This window comes from Muscardinus avellanarius, assembly GCF_963383645.1.
Source record: "Muscardinus avellanarius genome assembly, chromosome: 2".
NCBI classification, from domain to species: domain Eukaryota; kingdom Metazoa; phylum Chordata; class Mammalia; order Rodentia; family Gliridae; genus Muscardinus; species Muscardinus avellanarius.
In genome coordinates this window covers 24592601-24613313 of record NC_137787.1, presented here as the reverse complement: position 1 = coordinate 24613313, position 20713 = coordinate 24592601, and the positions used below count along the sequence as shown (strand labels likewise).

Sequence of the window (20713 nt, the reverse complement as noted above, 5' to 3'; positions counted from 1 at the left end):
GGAACATAGTTTTATTTCTCAGTCAGTAGCAATGGGCATGGGCTGAAAGAGTGGCCATTATTCTGAGATATTGTCAGTTTCACTGCAATGAGGGGGAGACAGGGAAATTGGTAAAACATGTTACTTCCATTCCCAAGTTCATGAGAATGTGAATATATTCTTCTCCCACATGGAGGAGCCAAAGCAGGTTTTATGGCTAAATTCAGTATAGAGGGGAGAGGCAACAACTACTTGGAACTAATGCACGGCACATAGAAAGTATAGAAAGACAACAGCATATGTCCGCATGGTATTGTCTAGCTGGTTTGCTTGCATGGAGGACTCAGCTGATACCCTATTTTTTTCATATATCTTTTGTGTGTGTGTGTGGTACTGGGGTTCCTGGAAGCCCTTCTACCTCCGGGCTACACTCCCAGACCTATTTTTACATTTTTATTTGGAAACAGGGTCTCCTAAGCCAGCGGGTGCGGCTGGCTTCGAACCTGCGTGATCCTCCTGTCTCTGCCTCCCAAGCGCGGGGATTACAAGCGTGCGCCACCACTCCTGGCGTTATATATCTTTTTTTTAATGTAGAGAATTGTGACAATCTCCTCTTTTCCTATAGCCTTATAGCCTGGTGTTTTTTCCATTGTTTATACTATGGATAATTAATGAAGGAGAATATAATGAATATGTTTAACAATTACTACTTAATGATTTAGCTATAAAGATACCCTATATTCCCTCCTAAATTTCAGTATACCAAAGGCAGTCTTATGTGCTTGAGGAAACACAGAAGATCTAGACAAGATACATAAACTTAAGTATCTTATCATGTCATTAAAAAGTTAAAACTACAAATACAAATAGCAGAAATTCAGTATAGAATGTGATGAATGTTTACCAAGAAATTAAAAAATGCTAGAGCAACATAAAGTAGGAACCATTTATACACACACACACACACACACACACACACAGCCATGTAATTCCCCATTTTCCTCATTTCCATCTCTAAAGCTCCTGCATCTTTTTCCAGTTTCCTAGACCACTTTTTCCACCAACCCTCACTCCCTCCTCCACAACAAGCCTCTTCCTTTCTCCCCTTTCTCCTAAAGCCTTAATCTCCATTTTTTTCTCCTTGTGTTTTCTTCAGTTTACCATTTCCATGTTTCTCTCCCTCATAGAAATAATACCTTAGCATATCTATTTTCGCTTTCCTTATATTTCAAAAGCTTTCTGAAGTAGAAATCTCTGGTTGCTACTTGTACTTTTTCAATTCTCATTATAGTTGGCCTCTGCCATCACCCTTTGATAATTGTGCTCTCAAAAATCAAAAGGAAAAGGGATTCCAATAGCTGACTTCAACTGTTGACCATTTCCTGCTTCTCAAAACAGTTTTTTCTCTTAGTTTTTGAGGTGTCTCTTTTAGTTTCAATGTGTAGATTTTATGTATGTATGTATGTATGTATGTATGTATGTATGTCTGTCTGTCTACAATCCTGGGAAATAAACCTAGGGTTTCACACATGCTAGGAAAGTATATGAGATAAACACCCAACCCATACTTTTAACTCTATCTCTATACCTTCAAATCTTATTAAAATGTTGATGGGTCTTGTCTATCTTTATTCCTACTCACCATCCTCCATGCAATTAAAACTTGTAGGTTGAGCTGGGCGTGGTGGCGCACACTTGTAATCCCGGCGCTTGGGAGGCGGAGACAGGAGGATCATGCAGGTTCGAAGCCAGCCACACTGGCTTAAGAGACCCTGTTTCCAAATTTTTAAAAAGTATAAAATAGGTCTGGGAGTGTAGCCTGGAGGTAGAAGGGCTTCCAGGAACCCTAGTACCACCAAACAAACAAACAAACAAACAAAGAAAACAACAAACAAACAAAAAAAAAACTTGTAGGTTGAAAAGTGGTTCAACTGTATTCCTTCTCTCATATTCTCTCATTTGATTAATGGGCTCATCATTTCTTTTAATCAAAAAATCCAAAAATCCTTAGTGGACATTTTTACCTTCACATCTTCACAGCTTTGAAGAGTCATCATTATATTTCATGAATTAAATCATGTCTCTGTTCTTCCTGCTTTTCTCCTTCTATCCTATTCCCTCATTGTTAGTAATGTGTGACGTATTGTAGATTCTTAGTAAAAAATTAGTTCACTGATTACTGCTCTTGTATATTATTTTGGGGGGGTTGAATCTTTCTTTGTTTTACTTGAACCAATAGCTTAAATCATACTTTTTAATTAAATAGTCTGTCTCTCAATGAAAAGGTACTTACTCATTTGTGTTCTCATAGTTCTTCATTAATTGGTAACTATTGCAGATGCTATTACAGTTAATATTATAACTAGGCACTATTATGAGAACTATTATAGGTAACATTTGTGCTGTATTGATGGTATCATTTGTCTTTATATTTTTATCCTGTTAGACATTAAACAATTTGAGGACAGGCACCACAATGATACTTACTTACGGTATCCTTACTGCTTGAAAATGATAAGATGAATTAGTACAAGCTTGGATGTTTGAATGGTTGTGAGTTTACTAAAAGTGTCACAGAGAAGACAACATCTGAACAGGATAGATGAACAGGTAGAAAAGTAGCCTTAGAACTGCATTCTATTCTGGCATGATGAGAAGGTCATGCTGATTAAACTGAAAGGAAAGAGTGTTTTGTAAAGTGCTAAGAAGATTAACTCAGCTGAAATATGGGTACAGTTTGAAGAAATAATTCATGGCAAAGAAGACTGGGGTGTAGATCAGAAGTGATTGTAGGGTACTTTGAAAGACAGACAAATGTATTTATTTTAATGTTTTTCTTTGGGGAGAGGTGAGCTGTATACTATTTGTAAGCAGATGAGTAGCTTATTCAAATTTATGACTTTAGAAGATTATTCTGATGTCCATGTGTCATATGAAATGGAATGTAGGTTTCAAAAGATACTAGAAAGTTATTGCCACAGTCTAGAAAGGAAGAAATGTGTACATTAGAAATGGAGAAAAAAGATTGGTAAGAGACACATTGTAAGAGTACCACGCAAAGAGCTAAGAAATGAGACTGCTAGAGAAGGGAGAGGAAAATATAACTGGGGCTTCAAGCCTGAGTGACAGAAGAGACACTCCTGCTTTTAACAAGAGATAGGAATACAAGAGGAAGCATGCGTTGTGAGAGTAGATTATGAGTTCAATTTGGACATGGCGAGTTTGAAGAGCAAATACGAATTTGAACTTGAATATCAGCACTTTACCTTAAACTCTTCATATCAGGATTGCTTTCCTTTTCCTATTTAGTGACTTGTGGAACTGTCATTTGGTAAGATATGCAAGACCATACCTTTCTGCTCACAGTAGCCTTCAATAAATGGCTGCCATTTTGACTGATTAGAAGGTGCCATCCAAATGTGATATAACAGTTGAAGCAGAAAGCACCGTTACCAATGGAGTGAATAGCAAAGTTTAAAAAAAAAAAAGACACACAAAATATAACCTTGTGAATTTTAAGTAGAAGAAATTCCATGCTTCAGTATCACTTCTTATATACTATGGGGTGGTGTTAAGAACCAAGTAAATGAAAAAAAAATCCTACGCTCTTCAGGTTGATTACAATTAAGACTATTTTATAGTATTTCTGTTAAAAATGTAGAGGTGACAAACACCTGTTTTCTATACTTTGTATCTTTTGAAATACATTAATTTTCCCTGCTGTGAAAAATGACATTCAAAAACAGAGTTGTAGGAAGAGGTGACATCTTTATTATTCTGTCGAATAAAACTAGTTCTTCACTTTGTTCAAGGTCTGTTTCTTTCCAAAATGACAATGTGATATATTCTATTATCAAATCCTAAGTAGCCTTGATAAAGCACCAATAAATTTATCCTTACAACTGAAAATAGAAAAGAATTCTAATAATGTGTACCTATGAACAATGTAAGAGGCTGGTCATCAGAACAATATTTATCAAGTATCCTTAAAAGGACCTTATACTGTATTCCCTGGGCATTATTAAAGTTAGGACAGTAGTCACATAGTAGGTATATATCTTCTGCCAGAAGACTTTTCCAAATAATAGGTTTGATATTACCTACTTTTCCAAACTACTACTGAAAATAGAAATATTTTTAAATTCTCTCAAATAGCAAATATCCAACACAGTATAAAAGAGTATTATAAACATACACCCCACATATTCTAATTTATATATTCTCATTTATATTATTATATATAAATATATATTATATATATAAATAATATAAATAATATAAATATATAATATAATGTACATGTATATTTACATGAAAACATGGAATATATGCATAAAATCAAAAAATTAAAATTTCAATGACAGACTCAGGGAATTGGGGAATTTAATGAATGTGTTAAATTGAAATTTTTGCAATATATCATTTATGTATTGAATATGTTTAAATGACCACAAAACCTACCAAAGCCTGGTTTGATTACTGCCTTGACAACCTTCCAATCACCATTGTTCATTAGAACAGTGGAAGAAAGGTGAACACACAGAAAGAGAAGTGGTGGAATTAAATGCCAACTGCTTCATTCCCTGCCATCTGCCATAACTTAGACTGCATGCAGTGCCTAGATGACTTTATAGAATTGAAAAATCTACATTTGTTAGCATGAACATTAATTCCAAAGTTTACTGGAAAGCATTTTTTAAAATTCAAAACCTTAAATTGAAAGGCCAACTAAAGGAGATGGTCAGAAGAAGAAACATCCTTTATTGCTCTGAGCCTCTCCAACTGCTCCTCTTTGTTCTGTCAAGAGGTTGAAGGGGGAACGGTCAGTTGGGAATAAACTGGAGACAGGATTGGAAAACGGACAGAAAATATTGTTGCCTTAAAATGTCATATCAAAAAATTTAACCTTTGGCATCTTAATGCCTTTGTACAGAAAATATTGAAAATTAGGTCGAAATATATGTTATAAAATATAAAATATATAAAATAAATATAAAATATATCTTATATAAAATATATATAAATTACATATAAATATATAAAAATATATAAATAAACATGTATTACACACACACACACACACACACACACATACACACACACAGTGGCCTCCACTCTTTCAAAGAATGGCAAGTTTAGAAGTTGCTTCAACAATTCATATGGCTAATGAATCCCATGTCTATTATTACAAGTCAAACAATTTATAGTTAGCTACAATTATATGGATTAATTCTCTGTAAATGCATGTTTTTGTTATTCTTACTGCATTTTTCATAAATGAATATAGCACTATAAAGGGTAAGGAGATAATTCTATGAAATTTAAAAATCTACATCAAACTCAACCAATGTTAATTAGCCTATAGATCAATGATTTGTTAGTACTTGTTATTCTACTAAGCAGCTAAATATACAAACGGTTTCAATGATATTCAATGATAGATGATTGGAAATAACAGATCTTCAGGAATAATAGATGAAATCACTCTGAACTCAAAGATTATTCAGAGAACATGGGCTAAATTTTGATGCATGTAAATAAATAATGATCTTTACTTTCAACACACTTTGTCGTTATTGTAGAGACAAAATATTTCTGTCTCATATATTCCATATTCCCTTGTTCCTTTATCCTTCTATTGGTTATTCTAATATGATACATTGCTATAATCATAATATTGATGTGTCAACCAGATCCAGTTTTTTCTTCAGAAAATTCTGCTACTGACTAATCTGAATGTTTTAATTCTATCAACTTCTATTTCTTCTCATAATAAATGTCATCCTCACAATACATGAACATTTTTTTTCCAGGTCTCCGACCTGTCTCTTGAAGTGCAGAGTGATGTCAATAGATATTCAAAAGCTTTTTATGACATGGTGGGTAGAAAAGTGTTCTCTTTCAAAAGGTGGTATTGAGTTTTCCTATCACAGTTTCAACTTCCCATAAGGCACACTGATCCTCCCCTTTAGTTTCATAAGTATATGATAAAAATGCCCTTTATCAATACCTCACCAACAACATATTTTAAAGTCATGCTGTTTTCATCTCCCTAGCTACATTTTTCTTCTGTAAGCCATCACATTTGTATAGACACCCCAAGTTCTTTTCTGCTCATTCTTCAAATGCATTTCCTTTTGCTGTCTGCCCCAGCTGTTCCCTTTTGTTCCTAATCCCATTGTACATTTCTACAATAATACCTCTTCTGATTTCTTAGTTGTTGGCTAAGAAACATCTGGATTTTGTTTTTCTCTTAAGGAAGCTTTATCTATCCCTTTTCTTAATTGAAACTTGAAGTCTTCTGGTAATAATGTCCACCAGGTAGTTGTCACAGTAGGAGGATTCATTTCCTTTTTGCTGCATCAGAGCAATGAGAAGAAATGTATGTTATGTTTGTTTCACTTATTTTAAGTATGACCACTTGTCTTAAACTTCCCTGATAGCCTCTGCCTTTGAAGCAAAGATTCTACTTTATGCTATTCAATGTTGTTCCATCCTTCCCTGTGTCTGGAGCACTGAGTCCAAGGTTCACAGTTATCCTTTCTTCCTATTACCATCATCCTAAGCAAATCTCAAAATGGTCTACCAAATTCATTCACTTCGCAGTCTTTAATTCCTTATAGTCTAGTAAGAAAATTAGAAACCAGTTTGTGATTAGCCTAAACTCTTATATTTCCTAGAATTTAAATTTTATAATAACATGGTCTTCCAGTTCTCCATTATCTCTATTCCCCTTAATCTTATCTTTATCATAAATGTTCATAATAGTTCCTTTATATTCATGTAATGCATCTTTTCCTTCTGTGTTTACTTCTCAATTTGTAAAACAGAATCCTATGGTCAATTCTTTAATGTCCAGTTTCTGGACTTTCAGGCCTTCTTGAGTTCCTTTATCTCAGGCACATAATCTTGTCAACTTTCACCTTAGGGTCATCTGAACATATAGATTGTATTTGAAGAAAAATCCAAAAAACAAATTTGGAACTAACAGAATCTTATTCTACCATCCACTAGTTTCTGACGTTGAGAATTTCAGTATTTTATCTTTTAAATAAAGTTAACTTTTATTATAATATTGTAGCTTTTAGTTTATTTGTTTTTGTTTTTGTGGTACTGGGAATTGTGCCCAAGGGCATTCTACCTCCGAGCTAGTATACTCTCAGTCCTTTTTTATTTTTTGTTTTGAAACAAGGTTTTTTTTAAGTTTCTGAGAATCTTGCTAAGTTGTTGAGGCTGATCTTGAACCTGCAACCCTTCTATCTCAGCCACTCAAATACTGGGATTACAGGTGCGCTCCACCATGTACAGTTTGTAGAATATTTTTATGAAAGCTACATGATGTAAATACTCTTACTCTGAACATGTATTCAATAAATAATAATTCTGCTTTCTTCTATCTCCTGCACCACTTAGATAGGGTCTATGAATTATTTGCTTGTCAACTTTCTCTCAGTATTGTTTTTTGGCTAACTCTCTTTATTTTCTACAATAATATATTTCAGGTTTTTTTTCTAAGACACATGCCCCTCATACTTGGCTCATGATTCTCAAAAAATGACATGTATCCTTCCACCTTTTTTCTAATCAAGAGACTATAAATAATGTAGTTGTGAGTTACCTTAGTTTTTTTCTAAACATATATAAATATAGTAGCTATCCCTTATCTTCAAGGAATATATTTCAGAATCCCCAGTGAATATCTGAAACCATAGCTAATACAGAAACCTATTATACATAAACCCTATATGTTTCTTCATATACATGCCTACCTATGAAAAAATATATGAAAAAATATATGAAAAAATATATGAAAAAATATATTAGACATAGGAAGAGATGAACAGCAACTACTAATCAAATTTAACACTTAAAGCAATGTACTATCATAAGTTTTGTGAATGTGGTCTCTCTCTCTCAAAATAGCTTTATCATTCTATGCTCACTTTTCTTCTTGTGAAGATGTCAGATAATATAATACCTATGTGGTGAGAGGAGGTAAGGTAGCTAACAATAGACATTTGTTGCAGCATTTGGCAACTGTTTTCCTTCTTACTTGAACACAAACACTGCTCTACCACAATAATTGATCTGATCATTGAGGCAACTACTAAATGACTCACTGGCAAGTAACAAATACAATGTAGAAACACTGGACAAAAGAACAATACGTGTACCCATAGAGATGGAGTGAGATGGCACAAGATTTCATCATGAAGTCAAAATAGCACACAATTTAAAATTTGTGAATTATTTCTGAAATTTTGTATTTAAAATTTTAAGCTGTGAATGTAGCTATACATGCATTACTTTGGTAGTTTGGTTTCCAATCTCTTGGGTAGATACCCAGAAATGGTATTGCTGTATCATATGGTAGGTTTGTTTCCATTCTTCTGGGGATCAGCTTTATTTTTTTTATAAAAAAATTATCTCCATTTCCCCTTAGCCACTTACTCCACATGATCATGAGAAAGTCACTTATCAAACTCTCAAAATCAATATCACAATTTTCTCACCTATAAAATATTAACAGATATAGTACCTTCCTCATACTTTTTTAAAAGGATTGAATCTGAGAATATAAATAAAATTTTTAATGCTATAAAATGTAAATGAGAAATAAAACCATAATTTTCCAATGGAAAAAAATTGTAATGCAGTTGACCACAGGCAACTGAAACAGAGAAAATAAAATAACAAATAAAGTAAATCTAGTGAACTTATTCAGACTATCTCAGGAGAAGTAACTTCTTTTCTTCATCCTCTTCTCTGTTAGTAGTGTTGATATTGTCATATTTTTCTCCTCTAATATGGGTACTCTAACAATGATTTCCTGACTGGTATTAATAATCTCTCCTCCCTAGATCATTTAAACACTCCATTAATCCACTTACCCACTTCATTAATCTACTTCATCATTATGAGAAAATAAAAATGAAAATATACAATTGACACCCACTGCATATTATAACTCTTTTTTTAATAGTCAAAAATGATGTGATAATTATAAAATCTGAGCACTTCACTTGGCCTTTTCCTGTGTACCTCTTGAAGTTATTGCCCAGAATCTCCATTTTGATATAATACCTTCATATGATGTCTACAATGCATCCATTCCAGTTATTTAGCATTCTGACTTCCTGAATAATCTTGATTATTCATCTTTACCAGTTAGTTTTTGTTTTTGTTTTGTTTTGTTGCAATTCTACCTTAAAGGTCAACACATCAAGGTGACGTTATATAAATGGTAGGATCCTGATCATTTTTTTATTGGAATTGTTTTTAGAAAAAAAATCATAGTGGAATTTTAACGTTATTTATATTTGACTATTGTCCATGCCTTGAATCCAGTTTCTAACATACATCTCACTATGATGGCTGTGTTGTGTATCACAAGACTGCAGTGCTTACCATATTACATATTAACCTTGTCCCACTTTTATGGGGGTACAATTGATTAATAAAATGTATCTGTTTAAGATATATAATATGGCTATTTAATATACATATACAAGAAAATGATCAGCTCAGCCAAGTTTGTTATCATATATATTTATCTCACCTAATTAACACTTTTTGTTTATTTCATGCTAAGAAAATTGGAGAAATTTTCATGGCAAATTTCAAGAATATAGTACAATATTTTTACTATATTCTTTCTCACTTAAATGTGGAATCTAACAAAGTCAACTCCTAGGCCACAGAATGGTTATCTACCAGGAGTTGAAGGGTGGAGGAAATGAGATGTTGGTCAGAGAGTACATACTTTCAGTATTCTATTTCATCTTTAAGGGTTTGTTTTCTTGGAAAATCCACTATGTTATGTTTCTTGTGAGCATGTGTTACAAGAAACTAGAATGGTAGGGTAATGTTGATGGTCAGAACAAATTGAAGTCATACTTCAAACAAGTTTTCAGTCAGAGCCCCAAACTCCTTGCCACTTTGAGACACATTTATGGCTAAATATTTCACTTTCAAGCTTTTAGTCCCTATCCATGGTCATTCCAGATTATTTTAAAGACCTGAAGGGTCTTCTACTCTAGGGGCGGTTGTCAGGTTCACAGATTAAGTTGAGAAGCTACTGGAGTGATTTGTTAGATCTCATTTAAGACTTCCAAAATGTGGGATAACTCTTAGAATATTCTTCCACAAGTCTGCCCTAATGTTAAGAAGTGCTGTGATTCTTTATGTAATAATAACCTACTCTGTCTTTTTTAATCATAATGGCCTATGCTATATTAATACTTACTTTGTGCCAGAAAAACAAAGTTTTATAATTCAATAAAGATATAAAATACATACTTGTTTATAATATATATCTCATTAGTAGAATTTTCCTTCTGTCCTCTTAATGATAAGATATACCTCAGTCTCATAGATCTCTCCAATTTAGGATAAAATTGATATGCGATGTAGCAGATTCATACAAAAATCAGATATGAGACAAATCTTCACATATTGGGTTTGAACCTCAGGAATCGTATATAAAGCTTATTTAGGGACCTGAATTCTTGCTGGCTTATGTTGCAGTTCTATAATAGAACTATTATAAGAGATTGTAGTGTGGTTTGTTTCCTGGCCATTTGGGATAGATTTTTATTTTGAAGATTTAAAGAAGTTTATTAAAAAGATAGAAATACAGAAGATAGTTACAGTCCTTTGCCAGAATGGCATGGGGGGGAGGTGGTATGAGCTAATTCACCACCCCCAAGATACAGCATGTGGACCAGACTTTTTATACCCATGACCTCCATCTTTTTTACGTAATTCTGACATAGTAAACATCCCTGTAAGGTACCTCCCCCAGCAAGGTGTGGCAAGGTGTCTCCTTTCATAAAGGACAAGGTTAACCCCCTGTTGGATTCTCCCTATCATGTAGATCTGTCTTTAGAAAGAGGAAGCCCTAGCTCCCTGTCCTATTGACTTGCTAATTACTTTTAGCTAAGTCAATCTAAGTTTCAATAGCTGTTTGCTTCCTGACCAAAGACAAGCCTTTCTCTCTCCAGGTCTTCCGCCATTTTGACACAATTATTTTTGAAATACATTAATTAGAGCTTTCTCAAATCTTCCTAGGCCATTCCCAATACTGGCACATTCCCCCCTCTGTCTAGTAACTTCCTGACACCTGTCAGGCCAAAGATAGATACAGAAAATACATTTTTTTTTTGGTGGTACTGGGGTTCCTGAAAGCCCTTATACGTCCGGGCTACACTCCCAGACCTATTTTTATATTTTTATTTGGAAACAGGGTCTCTTAAGCCAGCAAGGCTGGCTCCGAACCAGCACGATCCTCCTGTCTTCACCTCCCAAGTGCAGGGATTACAAGCGTGTGCCACCATGCCCGGCCAGAAAATACATTTTGACATTTACAATTATACAAGCATTTAACATGAGCTCAATTTCCACTAATTTTTTCCTCATTTCTATCACATGAATGTATCCCTTAGCAAAGGAATAAGGACATCAAGTTTGTTATAAACTGCTTTGAGCTGAACAGGGACGAAGTTGGGGCCCCAGCTTTAGGGTAACATTCATGCATGTAGTTGGCATGGGGGAATCAGATGGGTCCATGCCATGTGTGTCTATGACCATCCAAAGGGCCTTGATAGATGTCTGTCAGGTTCTGTCTGTCAGAAAGCTTTAACCCTTGCCGGGCGTTGTGGCGCACGCTTGTAATCCCTGCGCTTGGGAGGCGGAGACAGGAGGATCGCGCAGGTTCGAAGCCAGCCATGCTGGCGTAAGAGACCCTGTTTCAAAAATATAAAATAGGTCTGGGAGTGTAGCCCGGAGGTAGAAGGGCTTCCAGGAACCCCAGTTCCACCAAAAAAAAAAAAAAAAAAAAGAAAGCTTTAACCCTATGAGACAACACTCACAATGCAGATTAACCATGAAAACCCAAAAGATAGCACTTAAATGAGAAATTAAAACCTGTTTTGCTGAATTAAGCTGAAACACACAAAGGTGGGATGTATTTAGTTTATTTTGCACCATGTGAATCCAGAAATTAGTACTGTGGAGACCTGAAACAGGCTTTGGAATAAAGATTTTAGATGATTTGATGAGTACCAGGTCACCTGGACAAAACAGAATTTACCCATTTCTTCTGGCACTGTTTGAAGTTTACTTAAGACCTGTTGATATGCTGCCAATTGGGTAAATCATCTGTTAATATTTGAGATTCTGTGTCTACGACTATATCTTGAGTCAGGAAAGGTCTTCCATATAGCTTTTCAAAGGGGGTGAGGTTCAGTTGGCTAGGTGTATTATGAATCCTTATTAGGGCCATTGGAAGTAATTGCCACCAGGGGGCCTGTACCTCCTGGATTAGTTTGAGAAGGTGCTGCTTTAAAAATCCCATTTGTCCTCTCTATTTTTCCTGAGGACAGGGGATTCCAGGCACAGTGCAAATTAAAATCTATTCCCAGAGCTTGTGTGATATCTTGGGTGACTTCTGATTTAAATGCTGGTCCATTATCACTCTGTAATGAGTGGGGAACTCTAAAACAGGGAATAATTTCTTGGAGTAATACCCTTACAACCATGGGACAGATATTGATCTCAGCTTTCCTTGAAGGATTATAACAGTGTAACTATCCTCCATCATTTAAGCTTCAAAATTAAACAAGATCATACTTCTCTTCCTTAAAAAAAAATAACCAAACTACATATGGTCAAGGATGAAATAAAATCATGAGAAAAGTAAACAAGTAATTTTTCTATTTAATGTCATTTGAAACATACTTGTGAGAATTGTTTAAAAGGAAAAAATGCCAATTTTTGTTAAGGCTGCACAGGCAGGTGTCAAGGTTACTGCATACACACAATCTCTGTGTCATTTATGCACAGGTTCAGAGATGATTAAATGGAGTTCAGAGACTTGGTCCCAAGAAGTTTGCAATTTAGGATAAATGAATATATTATTTTTCCACTTATACTATTTTAAAATATCATAACACCTAGATAAAAGTAGAGTAAGGAGAATGGTATATTTTTCAATATGTAGTAGAAACTACCAACCCTTCTTCTGTTATTATTGTCATATATATATATATATATCATGATATATATATATAGCATGATATATATAGCATGATATATATAGCATGATATAAGATTTATTCCTTTATCCTGTGCTATTTAAGATTACAAATAAAATTTTTATTGAAGTTGAAATATTCAAATATATGTGCCCGCAAATGGTGCTACCGACATTTGCTGATGCTCTGGAATGACAAAGCACTATTCAAGAGGGAAGGGAATTCACAATGAATATTTTAAGTGGTTCCATATCTGTTAGAAAACTGGAGGTTATATCAAAGAAGGTAGTACAATTACATTTTTTTTGTATTTATGAAATCCTGGCGAGGTAAAGCATGCTTCCAGACTTTCTTAATAAAGAGAAATAATTAGGAAAAATGCTTTCAGATTAAAATAAGAACACTTAGGAATTTCGGCAATTTTATAATATATTTAATAAAATGTAACTTTCTCGCCGCTAACAGATATTAAGATGATAGAGAAGTGATATGTGCCAAAGCAAAAATATAGGATTACAATTTCCTTTCATGATATGATTGATCACAGAGATGTGACTATAAAGCAATGAAACTGATTTCAAGAGACACATTTTGTGCCTCACCCTTGTACTGCTGATCATCCTCTTAGAACAAGTCTGGTGTATTTGTATGGGATCAAAGTTAATAAATTATTTATTAACTCAAAACCGAGAAATACCAAAATTGTTATACAGGCAGTCCATGACTTGGAATGTTCCAATAATAATTTTCATTCATAGAACAAGGGACAAAAATATTTTAAGACAAAGCCCCTTCCCCTAGAAAAATGGCCCTGACTTCCTAATTAAAAAGTTCTTGTAGAACACTCACTCAATAAAAGAGAGAGAGGTGTCTTTTCTAATGAAAGGGCAAGGTGGAAGGGAGGATCTTTCTTTCATGAAGAGGCAGAAGTGGAGAAAGTGAGAAATTTACTTTCTTTCTTTCTTGCAGTGCTAGGTATTATACCCCAGCCTCAAACATGCAAGGCAAGCACTATACTACTGAGTTTCACCACCACCAGCTTCAGCAAATTACTACTTTTGCTGTATACCTTTCCTTTGTAATCTTCTGCCAATGAAAAATAGAAATAAAAGAATTTCAGGTTTTACTTTCTCATGGCAATGGCTTTATAATTAATTTATAATTAAAATAATGTGAAGTTTTTCCTTCATTTAGCAACAGTTCTTTGGGCATTCACTATATGCACAAAACTGAGCTATGTTCAGGAATATGGAAGTAGGTAAAGCAGACACAGTTTTTGCCCTTGACCTTGTCAGTTTAGTAAGAGATAAAAGCAAGTAAAATTAGAGTGTAGAGGGATAAAATACTAAAAACACAGAAGCACAGTGGCTGGAAATGGGGCTAAAGAGGGAAGGTAAAGTGAGCTTAGCAAAGGACCTACCTTGATCAGAATACTAAAGATTTTGGACTTTTATCTTACTGGCAACTTACAAATACTGCCTTTATGCTAATTATTTTAAATAACCTTCCAGAATTATCTGCTTGGCATCCAAATACCAAGAAAGGAATCAAAATGACTAAAAATATCTGGGATGATTTTTTCACATCAAATTCCCAAGTAAGCAAATTTATCCAAAATTTATTGGGCAGAGGTTAAAGTAACTCTGACAATGAAATATATCTGATTCTACCTTAAATAGAATGGCAAATTTGAGGGTCTACCAGTATAAGAACATTAGTCTTTCTGGATCTTTAGAATAAATCTAAAGAAAATGTCTGTCCGCATTTAAATTTCTTACCAGCTAATTCCTCTAGCACCCGTTGCCTGACAAACTTGCTCTTCTAATATACTTCATATCATAAACTCCTTTATCAGCTGGAATAGAGCCAAGAAGAACATCAAAAACCAAATTTCTCAAAATGTACAAAATGCTAGAGAGGCAGCATGCACCTGCAGCCCCAAGAGCAAATGTGTTGAATAATCAGGAATCCCAAACAGAGCCGCACTAGAGTAATTTACTCAGCTAATCATTATATGAAATAGAACATTTGATTTCTGCACCAAAGTTGCGTCGAAGTAGATGAATACCTCATTCAATTAAATAAGACACCACAAACAAAATCATTCAACTCAATGGGTGATTCTTAGTACTCAATAAATCAAAATTCCTTCCTTGGAGAGGGCACTGTATCTTTTTTTCTGTGCATGAAAAAGACAAGGTCTGTATAACATCCTTGAATGTTGAATGTGACTTAAGTCCTCATTGTCTTCTGGAAAGATAGGCTATACATATAATTATTTAAATTTTGAAATGCTCGAGATAAGCATGGTATTGGATCTATGCATATGTATTTGAATCTGAGTCTTTAAGTACACATCTGAGAACTGGACTTCTGACTGTTCATAAGCCCCAGCACTGAGTCTTTGAGGCTTCAGCCACTTGGAGGTCAAAGATTAGGGAAGTAAGGCAGCCTCACCTTATTTATTGCCCTCTGGCACTTGCTGGCTTTCCCCAACCTTAACTAATTTGAAATGAAACATCAGTTTAAATAGTTTCCTAATATAAATTTTAAAAAGCTGGAGTTTCTGGTTTCCTAGAAAACATGAAGACATGTTAAAGAACGTAAAGTTAAAGTATCTCTAAATTAGGTACTGTGATTTTTCAGGGAGCTGATTAGGGCACACTGCCCAAAACTGATGTATAAACTGAGGCCAAGATTTTTTCTCTTGTATGTCTCTTATGTTTCCCTTACCTTGGCCTTCACATTCTCTTTTCCCTTCCAGAGACTATAAAGTAGCTTTACATAACATATCACCTTTTTTTTTTTTTTTTTTTTTTGATGGTACTGGGGTTCCTGGAAGCCCTTCTACCTCCGGGCTACACTCCCAGACCTATTTTTTTTATATATATTTCTTATTTGGAAACAGGGTCTCCTGCGTGATCCTCCTGTCTCCGCCTCCCAAGCGCGGGGATTACAAGCGTGGGCCACCATGCCCAGCGTAACATATCACCTTTATATCAAGTAGTCCGTTTGCCCATAATTAACCCAGGCCAGAGACCCAGATATTTACACACCTAACCCCTAGTACATTCATGGACACAAATGCACACACTCACCCAGTGCACAGGAAAAAAAATAATTCTACAACACTGTTTCTGAAATGTTATGGATATACGTGGTCAAGTTGTTGTAATCTAATTAAGGATACCATAACCTGGTATATTTGGTTGTCCATTAGTGTATCCATAGATTTGGGATATTTATATTCTTAGCCCTTGAAAATTTGAAATTATATAACATATATTTGTGTATTTTTCACATCTAAAATCTTTATTGAATTAACTCCCATAGTTATCTCTGGGATGAGATGAGGTTTAACTGTGTGATACTGTATTTTCTCAATTTTACAAGTTAATCTCTCTACAACTGGAAATTGTTTTAAAAATGAAAATGTGCTGGCTTAATTGGAAATGTCCTTTTTTCTGTGTCACATGAAGTAATAGCACATCTTACAATGTTCCTTAGGTTCTATAAAATACACTATTTTTAAAATAGTTGTAGTATGGGGATTTTTATTTTCTTATACTATTCATTGTTTTTAAGTTTTGGGGGGGGGTAACAAAGACAGCAGAATAAAAAATAGAAAATAAAAAGGGATAAACTTTTGAAACAAAATATAAATTAATAATTGAATATGACAGGATTGAATATATGATGCGTGAAATTTCTATCAGTTATTTATATTCCTGTCTAGTTAGAGTATAAGAGACTATGGCATCTTAATCACCTTTAAATACCTCTAGGATGAAGCGCAGTGCCTGGTAGCCACTTCATAACTTAGTAAATATTGGTTGAATAAATGGATTATGAAGTGAATTAGCTTTTAAATATGTCATGGAGAGTCAGCAGGAATACATTTTACATGTCTAATATTTCTTAGCACTTCTCCATCTATACCTTCTAGACCTAAGAAAAACAGACCTGCAGAAATATAAAAAATAGTTAATAAGACCAAATCGGAAATTGGTTGGTTTTAGCTTTTCTTTCCTTTTTAAAAAATATATCTTTATTTGGTGTATTATAAACATAATACATAAAAAAGTTCAGTGTGATAGGGACATATATGCACACAGCACTCACTGAGTTTGCCCCTGGATCCCACCCCACTCCTTCCTCCCTGTACATGGTATTAGGATTAGTATTGATAACTCCATGTGTGTGTACAGTGCCATTTGAAGTGTCTCCTTCATTGAGTCTCCCTCCCCACCCCCACCCTTCCATAGTCCCTCTCCATTGCTTCACTGGGTTTTCTCCTTTATCTCGAGTCCCTTTTGTATCTTAATTGCTTCCTAGCTCTCACATATGACAGAAAAGATGTAGCCCTTCACTTTCTATGACTGGCTAATCTCATTTTGCATAATATTCTCTTGTTCCATCCATTTTCCTGCAAATGACATAATTTTGTTCTCTATGGCTGAGTAAAATTCCATAGTGTAAATGTCATAATTTTATTTCTTAATAATAATATACTGTTGTGATATTACTTTCAAATTTGTGATGAAAAGTATCTTAGTCAACATTCCTACTGCTATAACCTAAAAGACTGACCACATAATTTAGAGGAAGATTGATTTATTTGCTCACAGCTTTCTTTGGAGATTTTAGGGATCAGTGCATGTGAAGCTGAGGGCCATGTATCTCAGGGCCTTGCAGTGGTGGGAAGTGGGAAAAGGGAAAACACAAGGGCTCACTCTCACATCATGAAGGCCAGAAGCAAAAGCAAGCAAGGGGAGGAGGAGCCACATTTAATTCCCAAGGCCAAACCCCCAAGGACCCACCTTCCTCAGCCACACCCTACCAGATAAGTCCATTAAAATGGATTCACCCACTGCTGAGATTATAACCAAACCCTGCTTCCAACATTGCTACCTTCTTCCCATGAGGGCAGAGGGCATTCTATTTCTAAACTATTATAAAAGGATTATCTTTTTAATTTGGACTAAAAAGACCTCATTAGAAATTGAGGATGAGGTTCATTCTCTGTGTAATACAGCTTCCATTGCAGCCCTCAGCATTTTCTAGCAAATGAAGAGGGAAAAGAATTTATTCATCGTGTAACTGAGATGTTTATTTAGTACAATTTCTGGCATCTGGTGGTCTATAAAAGTTGGGTAATTAATATGACTGAAGGACAACTTAGTAGCAGTGTTTATTGGTAATACACTACAAAGATTTCCATAGTAATACAGCCATGTTAATATGTTAGACTGGTTTGGAAAACAGAATGCCTTCCTCCTGCCATATCTACATCATTATCGCTAGAATTTGAGAATATATTATCTTACAGGATAAATAGGATTTTTGCAGATGAGGGAGAAAATACTGTAGATTTACCCTCAATATGATATGACCACAGAGGTCCTAGTAAGATAAATATAAGAAAGAGGCTTTCAGCACAGAGATTTGGTGGCAAAAGCAGAAGTAGGGACAACACGGAATCAGGAGACAAGGAATATGAGCAGCCTGTTGAAGCTGGAAAAACACAGAAATGGAATGTAGCTCTGGCAGTCCATTTCAGACTTCTGGTCTCCAAATGGTGAGATAATAAATTTGAGTTATTGAAGGCACTAAATTTGTAGTGATGTGTTACAACAGTGAAGAAAACTATATGGCAGATAAGTCAGCTGGATATAATTTTTTTGGCTTCAAATAGAAGGAAACTCAACTCAGACTCAGTAACACAACACGAAAGTGTGTCAGCTTCTATATTAGGAGGTCTGACATGGGAGGAGAATGAGTTGCTTCATTGGCTCAGCGATGTCATCAGAGATACCTCTTAATTTCCTTAAGTATCTCTGTTCTCTATTTTTATATGTTGGCTTCATTCTAAAATCAGTTCCCTTATTAACTTGGGGAGGGTTCCAGTATTAATTGGAGTTAAGTTCTTATTTACTCTTTGTAGGCAAGAGACAGGATTCTAGTAATTATCTACTTTGATAGACTTGGATTAATCAGGGCCCATCCAGGGAGCCTCTCTCAAAGGCTACCTATGGTAGGGCAGGTAGCAAAAGCATAGGTCCACTAGGAAGAGGAAAAGGATGATTGTGCCAGATAGGACATGAGCAATGCCTCATGAAGTGCATAATAGAGTGCTGTGAGTAGGGGAGTAGAGGGATGAAGGTGGTTAAATGAGTTCCAGGGACATGGTCTCCACAGTCCCAGGTCTAGGAGGCATGCCCCAGCTTTCATTTGGCAGGGTTTTCCTTTCCTCTGTAAGGACAGTTGTATAATCGAAGGAGCAATGACAGTAAAATCTCAGGACTTGTTTTGCCAGGCAGAGACTGGCAGTTTGTTTGGACTTTTCTCTACCTGGAGTATGGCAGTGTGCCCAGCACCTTGGCTCATCACACTGCCGTCTGGCATACCTGCTGCAGGTCGCTCAGCTCTTGATTAGATTGACAGCATATAGCCTCTTGTGAATCACCTCTCAAAATGGTACATTCCCTTTGAAAACTGATAACTATGCATACATTCCTATCCATACATTGTTATATTCTTCTATGATTGAAATCTGTATCTTAATCTGTGTTTCGCAAGTATATGACATGGTAGTGCTGGTAAAATTTCTACCCAACCAACTCTAGCAAGACAATATAATATAGGGAGAAACGAAGACAAAGAGAGGATATTGATTGTATACATTTGTGTGTGCATGGTACTAGGGATTAAACCTTGGGGTATTCTGTCTCTGAGCTACACCCATAGCCCCATTTTATCTTATGTTTTTATTTTGAAACAGGGTCTCACTAAGTTACTGAGGACCATGCTGAATTGCTGAGGCTGGTCTATAATCTGCTATCCTCCTGTCTCAGCCCCCCAAGTAGTGGAATTACAGGCATGTGTTGCCATCCCTAGCTTTAATTGGATGCATTTAAGGTATAAACTCTACTATATACTTTTTTAGATATTTCAATTAATCTCCAACTTTCAGTGAATAATTTTCTATGGTTTCACAAAGGAAGAAATTTTAAAGCTAAGTTGCAAACTCTGTAAATGTCAGAGTTGTTATTAATCTTTGGGCAGTATGTTCTTGTTTTTGCAATTCTAGTGGCTAGTCCAAGAGTTGGATATCTGGATAGACTTAATCTATCAGACTTGTCTCTGTGATTCAAAGTTCATCCTAGGACTGGTTATGATATATTACAGGGAAACTAAGAAATCTGGGGAGCATCAAATTCTCTCTAAATTTTCTTGGATTAGAGATAGAGGTGAAAAACAACCTTTATAGACTAGTTTTAGAAGAAAGTTAAAATGGATCTAGTAGTTTAATAATCCCCTTATGTCTGTTCTACATAATTAATAGTAAGGAAAACCTGAGTGCAATAACATTGATCTCTGGGATTGATTGAGGTGGGTTGGCTTTCCAGATGGGTATACCTTTCCTCAACCCTAGTCCTAAGCATAAGCAGAGGAATAGCATCAGATCAAGAATTACTTATAAATATCTTTCTGTTCCTGGGGATTGTTTCAGAAACAGCATGCAAATTTTTCCAGCCAATATCTACAGTTCAGAATATCCCAGGCCTTCAGGAAACAGCTCCATCCTTAATGGGTGTGAATAGGCTGGACTCAAAGTCTCACAAAGGCAGACACTGTGTCTTATGAACAGTGAATGTTGGTTACAAACACAGTGCATGGCCGACAGCCAATCACTATTG

General features: G+C 35.2%; 1 protein-coding gene across 1 annotated transcript in view; it reads left to right on the top strand.

Annotated features, from left to right (window-relative positions):
- Nucleotides 1-20713, top strand: part of SPAG16 (sperm associated antigen 16) — a gene marked incomplete at both ends in the record, with an annotated part of 820178 nt that overhangs the window by 768939 nt on the left and 30526 nt on the right. The window lies entirely within an intron of this gene.